This window comes from Mya arenaria, chromosome 16, assembly GCF_026914265.1.
Source record: "Mya arenaria isolate MELC-2E11 chromosome 16, ASM2691426v1".
In the NCBI taxonomy this organism is placed as follows: domain Eukaryota; kingdom Metazoa; phylum Mollusca; class Bivalvia; order Myida; family Myidae; genus Mya; species Mya arenaria.
The window spans coordinates 26,974,975-26,990,321 of NC_069137.1; the positions used below are offsets into that span (position 1 = coordinate 26,974,975).

At 34.2% G+C, this 15,347-nt stretch overlaps 1 protein-coding gene and 1 long non-coding RNA gene across 8 annotated transcripts in view; both read left to right on the forward strand.

Moving 5' to 3' along the window:
- LOC128221341 (uncharacterized) overlaps nucleotides 1-15,347 on the forward strand; it is a 399,999-nt gene that overhangs the window by 206,975 nt on the left and 177,677 nt on the right. The gene's annotated exons all lie outside the window — the stretch shown is intronic.
- On the forward strand, nucleotides 3,003-13,500 carry LOC128221347 (uncharacterized). Of its 2 annotated transcripts, XR_008258973.1 has the most exons (6): nucleotides 3,003-3,087; nucleotides 5,747-5,890; nucleotides 8,027-8,137; nucleotides 9,155-9,232; nucleotides 10,232-10,334; nucleotides 11,223-13,500. It is a non-coding gene; the product is annotated as an uncharacterized LOC128221347 (long non-coding RNA). The 2 variants fall into 2 exon arrangements; XR_008258972.1 differs by lacking the exon at nucleotides 3,003-3,087 and having other exon boundaries at nucleotides 5,705-5,890.

Below are 15,347 nucleotides of genomic sequence, written 5' to 3' on the forward strand. Positions count from 1 at the left end.
GTTATAACACAAGTAGCGTTAAGGTCAATATATATGATTTATTTTTTATCTGGACTATACTAGCTGAGGTTGGGGCAATATTGTGCGAGTGTTCTTCGGGAGCTGTGGAGGGTGATATATTGACACAATAATTTGTTCACACTCACTTAGGATTATCTAATAAACATTTAAATATTTTAAATATCAAATCAAGTTCCATTTCTTGAAAAAATATATTTGATATGAAAAAGTAAAACGGGATAATCGCCAAATTATGCTTTGTAATGAAAATCCCTAAAAATTTGTCTAAAAATTTTAAACATCTTATAGGCCACACCAAATTGATATTTCGTTCCGCGGATTTACCGCTCCTATTTTTTTGAAAATGTAAAAAAAAAATAATTTTTTTGTGCGCCCGCACCTCCATTTTGATCGCCAAGCAGATTTTTTTCAGGTAATAATTTATTAAAGACTAAAAATAATCAAGTATAATTTTTCTACGCTAGTTTTTGTGTTTTTGTAAAGGGAAGTTACCGATGCGTAGTGTTTTTATACTGTATATCGATCGGTTTAGCATGGGTTCAATAAATTCAATCAAAATGGCGGCTTCCGGTATAAACAATGTGGCTCGAAGTTAAAACTAAAAAATAATCAAGTATAATTTTTCTACGCTAGTTTTTGTGTTTTTGTAAAGGGAAGTTACCGATGCGTAGTGTTTTTATACTGTATATCGATCGGTTTAGCATGGGTTCAATAAATTCAATCAAAATGGCGGCTTCCGGTATAAACAATGTGGCTCGAAGTTTGGAAATTAATTCTTATTTTTGACAATAAATATGTTTTGAGCATGCTTGAAGTCACTGTTGATCGTCTCATGCACTAAAGGATCATTATTTAAAGCAATCATTATGCAATAAAGCATGTGTATCTGAGTCAGGTGGCGATTATATTGCGTAATTAGTGACTCGTTTTTGAATGGAAATTGGAATGATCAACTTAGTACTATTTTATTCAAGTCATAATACAAGGGACCAAAATTTTACCTCGTTACGACGATGCTGAAGATGACAGGTCAACTTAACTGGAACATGAGTCATTGTTTGGTCCTAATTGATGTATCAAGCTCATTTTTGATCAACTTTTGACAAAACAACAGTTTTGAACAAATATCTTTTCACAAATAGCGATATTAACACAGGTCTGGATATACATCAACATAAGTAATCCTAAGTTTATCCCCTTATATTTTGTTTTTATTTGCAGCATAATCCGGAATTGTAATGCATTTGTCAATTGTAACCACTGCCCCGCCCACCCCTCGCCCTTGTTCCAGGGGTATTACGGGGACAGCAGAGGCAATGGGCTGTGTTTTTACCTTTCAGGTGGCCCCGCAGTGCCTAGTGAATGTGGTTTTGTCTTCATATTGAAAATAGTCGGGAATGGGCCTCACATAGGTATTCAGGGTTGCGGAGCCATTTGGCAGGGATTTTACCAGCAGTGTGTCCCTGCATGTCGGGTATTTTATCTGGGTTTTGAGAGACCGTAAGTCAAAGTCCCCGCTATTCCGGACTTAAGGGGTGGCATTTACAATTGGCTGGTGCATAAAAACATCTAAATAACCAAAAAAGGTACTCTGAAAAATACCCTTGTTCTTTTTGTTTTAATAAGCACGTGACATGTCATTGCATTTCCTGTGATAATAAAAACAAAATTTAGTCTATGTTATATGGAGTCTGATGTTTGATGATACCTGTGTAAGTGATCATTTTTTGCAAATCCAAAATCAATCCTAAGTTATGTCTAAATACAGTTGCATATGATGTAAAACTAATTCAGGTATATTTATATAAGTTGTTTCAAACTTTTTACTAAAAGCAGGGTTATTTATTATTATGAATGATCGTCATATTAAAGTACGTTTTAATTATATAAGAAATTAGATTTATCCATACAATGTTTGTACTAAACACGGATGATTAAATAGTATGTATTCCGACATTTTCCCAATGTCCATTAGAGGTTCAGTTCAAAATGGCATTAAAATGGGTTTAAGGGCAACTATTTTGAACAATCTTTCTTATTTATATTGAATATAAGGAAAAACTATATTTTTCGCTCTTCGCTCGCTTCGGTTTTATGAACTGCCAAAAAAAAGTTTTTTTTCGCTCGCTCGCTCCAATTTTTTTGGCAAAAAACCGAGGAACAAAACATTAATTTGGTGTGGCCATATCTAATTTTAAAGAGCCGTGATACATTTTAGCTCTGATATTCACACTAAAAACCAAAATATGTGCCATTTGTTCACAACTGACAAATTCCTAATTGTCCCAATTTCTCCACTCATAAGATATTTACTATTTGAAATTTGTTGAAGATATGTTGATCCAGGCTTAATATCAACAAAGAAATACAAAAATGTAAATACTTAAATAGGTTTTTGACTAAAGGAAAAAATTATGCGGGGAGTTGCGTAAACACTGCAAAAATATACCCTTGATATATATATATATATATATATATATATATATATATATATATATATCTACTACAGATATTAAGGTGACCATATATATATTAATCTAGGCATTATGGGGACCGCTGGATTAAGGCGACAAAAATTGGTCTCCTTAATATTTTCAGTCCAGATTTGATGTATCAAATGTCAATAAAAATGTCCATTGACAGTAAGTTGATAAGCTTGAATGTTTATTTACGAGATCATTTCATTGTTTTAAATCTTATTATCTTTTAATATTAAAAAAATATTCTTAAACTTTTGTGTGTGTATATTTGTGTATCCATAAAAATAGCTATTAAGGCGACCAGGGAAAAAATCATAATTTTGGTCAAAAATAGCTATATACTAAGCATTTTTTATTTGTTTTACTTTATTTAAAGCCTATTGTATATTATCCCGAAGTTTCATTCCATAAAAAACAGAAATAAGAAAATTCGATATTTCGTGTACCATCAGCATCCAAATTTTCAAGTATACAGAAATTTAACTTTCCGGAATATAACGGAAATTTTCGGGTATCTCCGTGGTACCATCTCCGTGCAATTATGCAGTATGGCGTTCATCTCTTACGGAAAGAGAATGGTAACTTGGTAAGTGTTTAAAATACATATTCAACGTTTTTTTCGTTTATTTTTATGACTTTTGTACAGTAGTATAAATCGTCCACCCTTTGGATGAAAAGCAAATGATTTATCCGGATTTTGTTCATCCGAAACTAAATCACTAGTATCAACATCCGGTGTAAGTTTTGCTTGTATTTTGGAGAAACTCGATTGATTAACAAACTTGGTTTACCACTACATCGTCGCTTATTATTATTTGGTATGTTCCAATCTTAAAAGGGATTTGCTCGCTTAACATCTCAGATTTTAATAAATAAAAGACGAAATGATACATTCAAATGCCTTACATTTTGTTTGTCAATGTCGTGTCATTAGTCATTCTCACCAGCTTTAAATAGCAGAACAGAACGAACACTATCACCAATTCGTATTGTGGCTCTTTGCATGTGTCTTAAATTCTCATATTTGATAATAAATGCAACAATAAATTATTTCCCTTATTCTGCCACAGTTATGCACCAGTCAATTGCCCCCAGGCAGGTCTTGTTTATACCAGGGATAGCAGGGGAAATGGGCCATGTTTTTACGTTCCAGGCAGTGCTGAGTGAATGCAGTGTTATTGTTTTTGCGCTGAAAACAGGGAATGGGCCTAACCTAGGATGTCCCCAGGGGCATTTGACGGGGATCTGGTCATTTCGTAACCTTACCATTTCGTAACTGCTGAATCTTGGTTATTTCGTAACCATTTTGTCAGTCAATTCGTAACCGTCAAGAAATCAATTGCTCATATGGTAACCACCATTTAACAAGGTGATAAATAGTACACTTAGCACCTCGTTAAGTGTATTGTTTGAACCTGGATGTATATGGCACAGCAACCAAGACACCAATTGGAAGACATTACTCAAATTCTCACTAGTAACAAGCCAATAATTTATGTTACTCAATAGTTATTAGATATATATATATATCATGCTAAATTAGAAATGATTTGTTATACTACCAAAATATGTTAATTATTTTCTTACATTTTGCTTACTTATAAACAATAATTTAAGACTGATCGCGATGTATTTTTGAGTAAAATTCCGTGTCAAAATAATTCTGTGTATTAGGAATTCGCGAATCACGTGTCACTTTGTTTTGACAGCCGGTACGTCATTAAATATTACACCTGTGATGTTATGTTAACACGATAATCGATAATGATGATTGCGCTGTGGATTGACTGTCGCGCGATAATCAAACGATAATCAAACTTGTGAAAAGAAAATTTATTAAAACATTTATTTGTTTGTTGCAGAAAATAAAGAACTAGAAACGGTTTTTTAGTGATCATTTTGAAGGGTTGTTTTATCTAAAGACTTCTATGATTGAATCAAATTAGAGCGGTGCTTTAATTAAACTATCAAACATACTAAACAAGCATTAAATTAAGTTTGATTGCAATATAAGTTGTATTTATCAATCAAGTAAAAAATGACATTTATATTTCCATAATAACCTGGTAGTTATTTGTTAATTTGTTTTAATTCATGGATAGGTTTATTGCGAGTGTCATGGAAAGCTGGAACTTTTCAGTACACAACATGCAAACTGAGAATGAACTGTGTGTGCCGGCTTTGTGAACAAAAACGCAAGGCGGCTATGGTAAGTTGCGTCAAGATATCCTTAGGACCCCCCCCCCCCCGGACACGCAATGCAATTCGTGTTTCGCTGATCTGTTGGGATCAGATCATCCATTTGGGGATTTAGATATGTTACCCCAGCCAACAGGCTGCATGTTTAATTTTACTCAATACTAAGCTTTGTTTTAGTGCGAACATCAACATGTTTATCTTATTGCAGTTGCTGCTTGGGACAATAAAGTTAAGTCAGCAACCGTCTACCAGACTGCAAGATTCATCTCTTCCAAAGGGTGTCGTACCTTTCCAGGTGGGTGTGCATTGATTGATTGATTGATTGATTGATTGATTGATTGATTGTGAGTTTGTGTAAATGAATAACTGTGAAACCATAACCAAATGTTGGGCTGTAAAGGTGTGTATGTGCATGTTTCACGTATTCTCCGTCCTGGTTGGCATACTGGACCGTCATCAGACACTCTGCCATGAATGTTAGAGAGTTTAAAGCTATTTCTTATTTTCCTGTGTAACTATATTGATGTTAGATTAAATTTACGCCGCCGTGTTACTGAGTAACAATTTGAAATTGGGCCAAAATCATCAAGCTAGAGCTTTGCATAATCTTTTTCAAACTTCTGCGAGATTTCTGCCCTTGACAATATTTGCTCGCAGCCCCCCTCATGTTGCACTTCGTTCAGTATTTGAAAGCTTACGGATACACTTTTTTGTTAATTTGAGATCTTAATGTGGCTACTTCTAAGTAAATAGATGCTCAAAGTAACTAGATGCTCTGGGTGTTCACTGGGTGACAAAGGCTACCCAGTATTGGTTGTTTCTTTTTTCTGAAAAGATGTTTCTAGTGAATTGCCCAGTTGCAGTGGTTTTGACGATACAGAACCAGCATAGCTCCATGACAGATATATATGTTTTCGTCAATGATGTCAGTACTGCTTTATTGGAGGCCTCACAATTTCTGTGTGGAAATGTCATCTGATACACTCATAACGGCGTATTTCTAGCATAGCTTTCATAAGTGCATGGCCATTCTCTGTCATTTTCAGATACACTGTGTTTTGTGTGGATAAGAAATGCAGAGTGGTACCACCAATCACCTAAGCCACCATTCCCCTAACAGACAATAGGCTCATGGGGACAGTTCCTGCAATTTACAGAAAAGCTCTCAATTGTAGCCCTACGAACATCAGGTAAGCGATAAATCTGGACTTCAAGATATCTCTGTACTCACTGTAAGTTTATACTTCATTTGAACAAAACATAGGGCAGAATTCAGAACAATCACTCTCACTCACACTCAATGAGTTAATCCTCTGTAATCACATAACGGTCGAGATATTTTCGAGTGAAAGGTATATCTGTATTCACAGGTGTGAGTGAGACTCAAGTGTTTTGCGTGAGTGGGACATTTGTGAGTGCTCGGCTAGGCCACTTGAACCGCCCTCGAGGATTGGTTGTGAATAGGAATTGAATGAGTGTATGTGAAAAAAGTACATGGCAAGTAGAAAAGATGAAATATATCAAATATTTGGAACAAATAAGGGACATGCTCGTTCCCAGACAATATTTAAGAGACCGGGATAATCCATTGAAGTACATGTTCATTCAATAACGTGGCCATCTATAAACAAAACAAATTCAAAAGGATGCGCCTATCATATATTTGTTTTGTTTCGCAATGATCTTGAACCCCCAGCAATGTTGATGTTTGCAATTCATCAATGGCTGCAAAGACAGGAAGCTAAAGGTACGTGAAGTTAGCATCCTAGCGGCATGAAGTTAGCGGCCTAGTGGCGTGAGATTGGCGGACTAGCGGCCTAAATTTGTTATCTATTTCAAGGTTCAATGGTTTAAATGGGAAATATGTGAATCAATGTTTTTAGTCGTACATTAGCGGCCTTAAATTGTTTTCTACTTCAGAGCATTTTTATATGAGTTTTCTTCTAAATCAATGCTAAAATAATTGTTTTCCTATGCAAAATACATCACGCTTGAGCGGTCTTGCGGCGTGAACTTGGCGGCCTGGTGGCCTGGCGGCCTAAAAATCCCCAAAACTCAATCCAGAAGCCCAGGAAAAGGGGGAAATGCTGATATTCGCTAAAGGATGTTGATTTATGAAAAGGACATTTAATTTATCATTGTTTTAGAAAAGAACGCATATAAAATGCTTTGGAATAGGAAACAATTTTAGGCCGCTAGTCACATGAGGCGGCTAGGCCGCCAGGCTGCTAACTTGACGCCGCTAGGCCATTTCATAGCGTGGTAAGGGAATTGATATGTATTTTTCAGCCTACATTCAGCTGGATTATTATTACTATTATTATTATTATTATTATTATTATTATCATTTTCATCATCATCATCAGCAGCACCACCACCAGCAGCAGCACCACCAACACCAACACCACCATATCATCATCAACATCATCATTATTATTATTATTATTATTATTATTATTATTATTATTATCGTCATTTTCATCCATTTTCCCCTACATTTATTGAGTTGTTTTTCACTCTGACGTGTTATTTCCCCATAAGAAGTAGATTCATTCGCTAATTCTATCCATCTGCTATTTTTTCAACTTCCATTTTTTCAACTTCCATATATTATTTTCAAACGCCCAAGACCGCTTTATGTAGAATACAAAAGCAAGATTATATATGAATACATATTTAAATTACGTGATACAATGGAAAACGGCTACATATTTAAAACAGCAACAACAATGACAACAAAAAACATGCATTTAAACGTATTTTGCAACAGTTATTTACAACCCAAAACGTTTATTTTTATTAACCAATTGTTTTAAAATGTAAATTTCAGTTTCAGAATAACACTTATTATCATTTGTTTGTTGCCATAACTAACAATAAGGTACTCAAATCTCAAATAAACATATGTTTACAATGTTTAATGTAAACATCACCATAGTCAAACAGATAATCCGATATGATCATGTAAACATATGTGTATAATTATATACTGTATTGCTCACTTGATGAAGTGGAGTGTTAGCGAGGCGTGTGAATAAGAACAGATCACTTGAGTGTCACTCCCCATATTCCACTCAAGTGATCATTTGAGTGTCCCTTACGGGAATGTGGTTGGAGTGTGAGTGGGAGTGGATGTTCTGATTTCGGCCCTTACAATTTCAGCATCAAAATCCAGGTTTAGATCCCAGACCGAACTTTGTCTCCTTAATTAAACTTAATTTCAGATGTTCTATAAGCCACATACATGTTCACTACTTATGACGGATAAGAACTTTCGCAAATTGATAATAAATGCGTTTTCCCAGATTTACACCCTCCTCTTGCAGATACTGCCGATGGTGAAGCTTGGGTGCACCGGGCCGGTTTTCCAGCCGTGTGGAATCAACATCTCCAGCTGAACTGGGGCCGGGAATTATATAAGACTCCTTAGCAGCATGGTGAGCTTTTGCGTATTTATTTCCAGGCTCATATACCCGGCCAGACTTCTGCGTTAAAGCTTTCCTTTCGTCATTTTTTTAAATAACGTATCTCAAGTCTTTCAATGAAATCACAACTGTGACACCTTTGGAGACTAGATTTAAATTAAGGAACCATTATGTGTAGAAAGCCTTTTGGGTGATTTAAAATCAAATTAGTAAACAGGATTCTCATGGTTCATGGTTTATAATTGGCCTTGTGGACCTTTCATTCTTTACTTTGGTAACAGCCGCTTAAGTATGTAAGAAGGGGGGGGGGTACAGATGTGATAGTAAACAGTGTTTAATATGGTATATTTGTTTTTATTTTATCACCATTTTGAATGTAATGATTGTGTTAAATCAGGGATAAGTAACAAGTTTACCACAAACACTGTAACATGTTTTTTATTTCAAATAAATCTATAAATTATCTCTGGAGAATTTAGTCTGATCTCCATTTCTCAGAAAATGTAGCTGTCTAAGTGCCTATTCCATCAATGAGTATCACTGTCTTTAAATTGCTGTTGCGGTACAGTTTAAATAGCAAAAGTTTTATGGCCCTGCTTGTTTGCAACTCCTCATTCATTTTTGTACAGCGAGAAAAGTAAGGGAATTCTAGAGATTTACTAGAATTATGGATTGTTTTTCTTGAGTTACACAGTACATAAGGAGGAATAAGTGTGTACACAACTCCTCATTTTATTCCTGTTTATTATTTATATATGTAACATAGATGTGTACAAGACTTAGAAACATGACATAAAAGAGCTCACTTTGATAAATTTTCTCAGAAAAAGATATCTTTACTGTTAAAGTAAGAACTTTTACTGCATAGTAAGTAATGTCTTCTGCTCATCTTTATGACATCATTACATGGAATGGAAACTTCCCAAGATACATTTCCACATGGCGCAGCTCATTTATATATATTGCTGATGGATTGTTTAGAAAGGGACAGTTTTAATTGGACAAAATGTTTTAATCGCCATTTTACAGAGTGCCAGCCAGTCATTGCTGTTCTTTGCATTGCTGAGGAGGACAGTCCTGCCAACATAACAGTTTGTTCAATAACAGGTAAAAAACTGGTCTCACTTTACATTTTCAACCTCTGCCAGATAATATAATCTTATATAATGATAACTCCTTCTTCACAACTGGTGTTAAATATATAATGATTAAACTAACAATAAAATGGAAATTATGCTCTTTAAACTCAGAACCATTATTGACTGTCTGATGCTACTGGTAAATGAACTGGTCTTGATGTCCTTTTCTTGAGATAATAACTATTTGCATATTACCCCGGTACTACTATTGTACATTCAATAGAAACTCGTCTTGTTTGTATCGTTAAATGGCTTTATAATGTTCCCCACTTCCTGATTCTTGAAAATTACGTGAACAAATGACAATCCTACTACCATTTAAAGTTTGATTAAATTTCAGACAAATGTGTTTGTTTTAATTTGCCTTCTGCTTAAAGTAAGGGTATATATACTGGGCAAGAAGTGCTGAATTTCATCGTGAATGACAGTGATTATCCATAGTTTGAATTTGGTTCGGACATGTTTGATGGGAATTTAAAGACAGTTTTTTGTCATCATTTTCGCATACATTGGTTCATTCCAAGATAAAAATATAACCTTTTTCAAAATGTTCAATCTGTGAGAGTGCAGCTTTAATAGACCTGTAAAGACTTGTTGATGTGAAACTAAACTCTCAATCAAACTTTGGTAAAAGATCAAATGCGGGGGTCCGTGTGCGGCATAGACTGTGTTAATATTTATTTAATATGATGAAGAGCTAGTTAAGTTATTTTTGTTAAAAGTCTTCATTTGAAGCAAAATATGTTGCAATACCCTGTATGAATTTTCTTCACTGGATATTGATTCATAAAAAACATTGCTCCAGGGTGCGGAGCTATTTTTTGCTATATGTCTATATGGAAAAATCTTCTCCTCAGAAGTCAACTTTGTTCCCAAATGTGCAAGGCACAATCGGTGAAAATAATTACAATAAAAGTCACTGATTATTATTATTGTTATTATTATTAATAAACTTTTACTATTTCAGGAGACAAACAGAAACACAGAGGTGCTATACATTCTGATGGAAAAACAAAAGCATCTCCCATCATTTTGGCGTGGCTCAGATCAAGAGGAGAATTTTAAGAAAGGTAATAACTGAGCAACTAAGAACATGCAAGTTGCACTGGTTAGAGTGTAAGACCCATCTCCCTTCATAAGAATTGATAATCATCACTGTATTAAATCAAGAAATTGAAACGTAAGTGTCTTGTCTTTTGCAGTGTTTTTGAAATATAATATAATTTAAAAAAAACTAAATTATTTAATATGATTGTGAATGTGTGATGTTTTCTTCTGATCATTCACTCTCAAAAACCAGATACTAAAAACATATTTGTAGATTTTTTTGTTTTACTTGTAAATATAGTTTTAAGGTTGTATTTTAGGCAAAGCCTTTTATTCTGCTCAATACAAACTTAAATATTGTAAGAGTTATGGCCCTTTGTAATTTTTAAACAAATACATTTTTTTCATGTTTTTGTAAGCCCATTATTAAGGGACTTTTAATATTTTCACCAGCTGCATTATAAAGTCAGACCAAAAGTGTTCAGTAAGTGTCCAAACAATAACTAAGTTAGAATCCTTTCTCAAATCAAGTGAGCGATATAGGGCCATCTCTGTGTTTGTCTGACTAAAAAACAATAATCAATCTTTGAGTTAAATTGACAAATATTGTTGTAGAATGTTTTGTGAAGACATACAATTGGATTACTTTTGTGTCAATAGGATTAAGGTTTCTGCACATAAAAATTATTTAGAATTGCATTTGGGTCAGTCGGTTCACGTTCAATATTACTTGCAGTATAAGTGGAAGCAGTGACTTAAAATGAATTACCAAACAGTTTCTGCTCAATTGCTTTGAGTTAACATACGAGTTATGAAACTTGGAATACTAGTTCTTGGTGGCATAAATGAAAGACCTTGTTTTGTCACATTGACTTGTTAGCAAGCACTAACTTCCTCTAAATTCTCTTCAGGTGATGGTTGGGCACACACAAGAAGACATAGATCACAGGTGTCTAGCCATATGAGTAGATAGGAGTGTCACACTCTGCCAAACTTACTTCATCAGACGAGCAGAAAGCTTCTCAAGATCCCGCACTGCACACTAAGACATAGTCTTTGACTACAACAAGGTGATGAAAGTACAGAGAGGTCCAATTGAAATCAATTCTGTGCTGCGTCATTTCTTCATTCTGGAAGTCGATGGACGTGATATATCATGGCATAAAGTGTGCAGTTTGCCGACTATCAGCAGTCTTGTTCACCAGCTGTGCAACTTGAGCTGGTAGCTTTATTGCTTGAAGCCACTGCATAAGAGGAGGAAGGTGCAGGCTCATCAAAAAGTCTCAAAAGTTGAAACTAGGAAAAGAAGTTTATCAAGAGTGTGAATCTATTTTGAAAACAATCGTTACAATGATTTGGTTTCCTTTGAAACTTGATACATACTATGAATTGAGATGCTTAAATAAAAAAACGCAATTCAAATATCAGGAAACTGCCTTTTTCATACTAAAGGGTAAATGATGTCGCCATTTCCTGTATGTATTTAAATAAGATATGTCTCCACAATTAATATTTTTAGGGAATTTTTCTCAACCTAATGACTGAGATTAAATTGTACAGCGTTATATGAGCTTAATATGTGTTTTCTCATTCTTTAAAATTGGTGAAAAATTGTCAGAAGATAATGAGACCAGTATCCATTACTGCAATCATACAATCAAATATACAGGGACAAGCCCACTGGGCATATAATATAATTAAACCCTGTTCAGGGGCACGAGGCAAACAGAGTTACTTTCAAACGTTAAAGCTGCACTCTCACACTTTAGATGTTTAGACCTTTTTCATTTTATGTCTTGGATTGGAACCATCCAATTTTTGCGAAAATTAAATCCCAGATTTTTCTATTTAAGTTAAAACATTGATGTTTTTTATGCACTTTTCTTAAACCGTTAGTAACATTAATTTTTGAACGGAAATATGAAATCTGCGATCTGATCTTTTGTCAGCAATCTTTTATCATTGGTTTGCAGATAATTACGCAAAAACTTAATCATTCCAAGACAAAAAAAGTTGTGGAAACGGTATATTTGTGAGAGTGCAGCTCTAAATGTTTAATTGCTTGATTTTACTACTGTATTAGAAATTACAGGGATTGGGGTATATTTTTAGTGTTTTTATTGCTTGTTTTTGATTCATACAGTCATACTTTATTCTTCAGGGCACAACTTACAAATAGACAAAACTGGAAAATGGTCATATCAAAAGGTCAAAGATAATGCAAGTTGAACAATCATATTGTTCATGGCTTGTATTTTTGGTATATTTTGTTGCATATGCTATAGAAAAGTTGAAAGTTAAAAATAAATTCATAGTTGAAATGATGGCTTTGAATGGTATTGTCAGATGAGAAACGGCACTATTAAGAAATAGGTATAATGGTACTTTATTTATTTTAATCAATTTTAGATATTATGAAAATTATTATCTTATTTAGTACATGAGACCTTTTAAACAGTTATTGACAATATAACAATGTGTATATGAAGCTTTAGATCAACACTTAAAGCTGCACTCTTACAGATTGTCAGTTTAGACACAAAATTGTCTCAAAATCGGCTGATTTGGTTATCATTCCTTTAATTCAGTCATATTAGATAATTCACAATAGAACCAATCAAAAATGTTTGGTAAAACTGCCGAAAAGTTCATTTACATTAAATTGTTCGTAATGCTTTTAGTCATTGTTCGTAATGCTTTTAGTCATAAAACATCATTTTTTTAACATAAATATGATGAACTGCAATCTGATCTTTTTTCAGCAGTCTTATATCACTTAAAATTGGGTCTAGACATTTCTGCAAAAAATAATCCATTCATAGACAAACAATAAAAGAGTACCGGTAGTCAAAACGATCAATCGGTGAGATTGCAGCTTTAAATACACCTTTTAAGACCGCTGTAAAATTCCAATGGTTTGCCTAAATCTTTAAAGCTAGCATACTGTTTAATTGACAACCATACTTATTGTTTAAAAGTGTCATGATATCTTTGTACAATGTTTTTATATAATTCATTAAAGAAGTCAAAACAAATTTGTTTATCTTGTAATTTGTTATCTATTATTTAAATGACTCAGACAAAAATGGGAACGTCAGTGCTAGTTCTTTTACTATTAACATCCCATGAAGTTTCTATTGGTGTAGCAGCAAGGAGGTGTTACATTAAGGATGCATCATTTAAACCAAATTATACATTCATATGCACATCATACAGGCGTGTTGCCGCCTATACGTGAATACGCGGCTGAATCCACATGATTCTGACAAAAAAATCAACCAAAGTTGCAGTATGCGAACTTGACTACATGAATCTAAAATAGGTTATTTTCCAGTACTAAATAATGCACATCGGAACGCCCAGAATGCACTAGATTGCACCATGGTTTTCAAAATTTTCTGAGGGGGCACGCCCCTGAACCCCCCAGCACATTTATGAATTCACATGAATAGAGGGGTAGCTACGCCCCTGACATAATTGAAACCACAGTGTGGCTAAACAACACTTGTATGTTTATCATACGCAGTGATCTCCCATGGAAATGCAATCGTCAAAGAATCTGAAGGGGCTGTTTATATGGACTAGATTTGAAATGCACCAAGTGTTTAAAAAGTTGATTTCAGTCACGAAGAGAATCAACCATACCCCACACTTGTTGGAGTAAGATGAAATGTCCACTTTCCGCGAGAAAGAAAGTACATTGAAAATGTTCATTTGATTCAATTGACTTTATCTTTTTATAAATATGTTGCAATACATAAAATATGTTATTTGTTATAATTGTTTACCCATGTTGAATTTTATTTGGCAAATTTATAAGAGATTTAAATATTAAGAAACTCCGCCGCTAAAGAGCATATGATTATGACATACTTTTTTTAAATCTTTCGAACATGAGTTTTTGAGTGAATATAAGCGAATGTTTTGAAAATGCATCTTTTACTTGGATTTTATAGATTGTTATTACGAAATAAAGTATGGCGAATCAAACGAAGTGTTAAAGCCAAGCTATTGATGGCCGAAACCCTTCAATAAATGTTGATATGTGCTAAAATATAGTCTTTGAAGTCCAAAATTTTGAAATGCGTTACTAACCCGATTCAACAAAAGGCTGTTGCACAATCAGTTGATTGACATAATCACATGATAAATCAATAACTTCCATTAAGGTTAAAATATTCAACACCTTAGTATGAGTCCCTGTGGGCGAGTTGATAAGCGATCCGTTTTTTATTCTATGTGTTATCTGCACCCCCATGTGCTTGCTCTCAACTTGAACAAGATTAATTTTTAATACTTTACTGTAAAATGCAATTGAAGTATAAAAGAAAATCAACCTGGTTACTATTATTTCTGCAATTTCAGTACCAAGGAGTAAAATAAATATACATGTAAGTGTTTTCAGATGCATTACGAGGAAAAATATGTATGGTGCCAAAACATGAGAGAGTCTCTTTAAACGGAAAAGTTTTGGCAGTCAGATGGTGATAAATATAATGCATAACATCATCGCTCTGGAGTACGAGAACGTTGTATACAGAGTATGTTTTTATTGAACATGCGTCTGTTTATTTTGATGCCATAAAAGGTTTAAACTGTTTAAAGGAACTATAACATTATGAAACAACAAATCTGATTACAGATATCAGTGGCAGATCCAGGAATTGACTTAAGAAGGGGTACGTGAAACTCATGGGCTTAATCTTTCCACATCCGCCTCTCCCTCAGAACAGAAATTGAATGGCTTAAAATGTTGGACCGGGGTGGGGGTTAGACTCCCCTAATTTATAGTCCGAAATAGTGCATTTTTATCTTAATATTGTATTTTTTTCCCGATACTGACTGAGAACGTATTATAAACGGACGATTCAAAGGGGTGGGGGACGGCGCGCGCGCTGGGACCGATCACGTTAACAGACACATTCCTGTGCAGACGAAACTTTTATTGTTTTTACAAGCACAGAACTTGTATTTAGCATTTACAGTTTCTATATAATTCAACTGAAAGTTCTATTTAACCATAATATATCAAATAT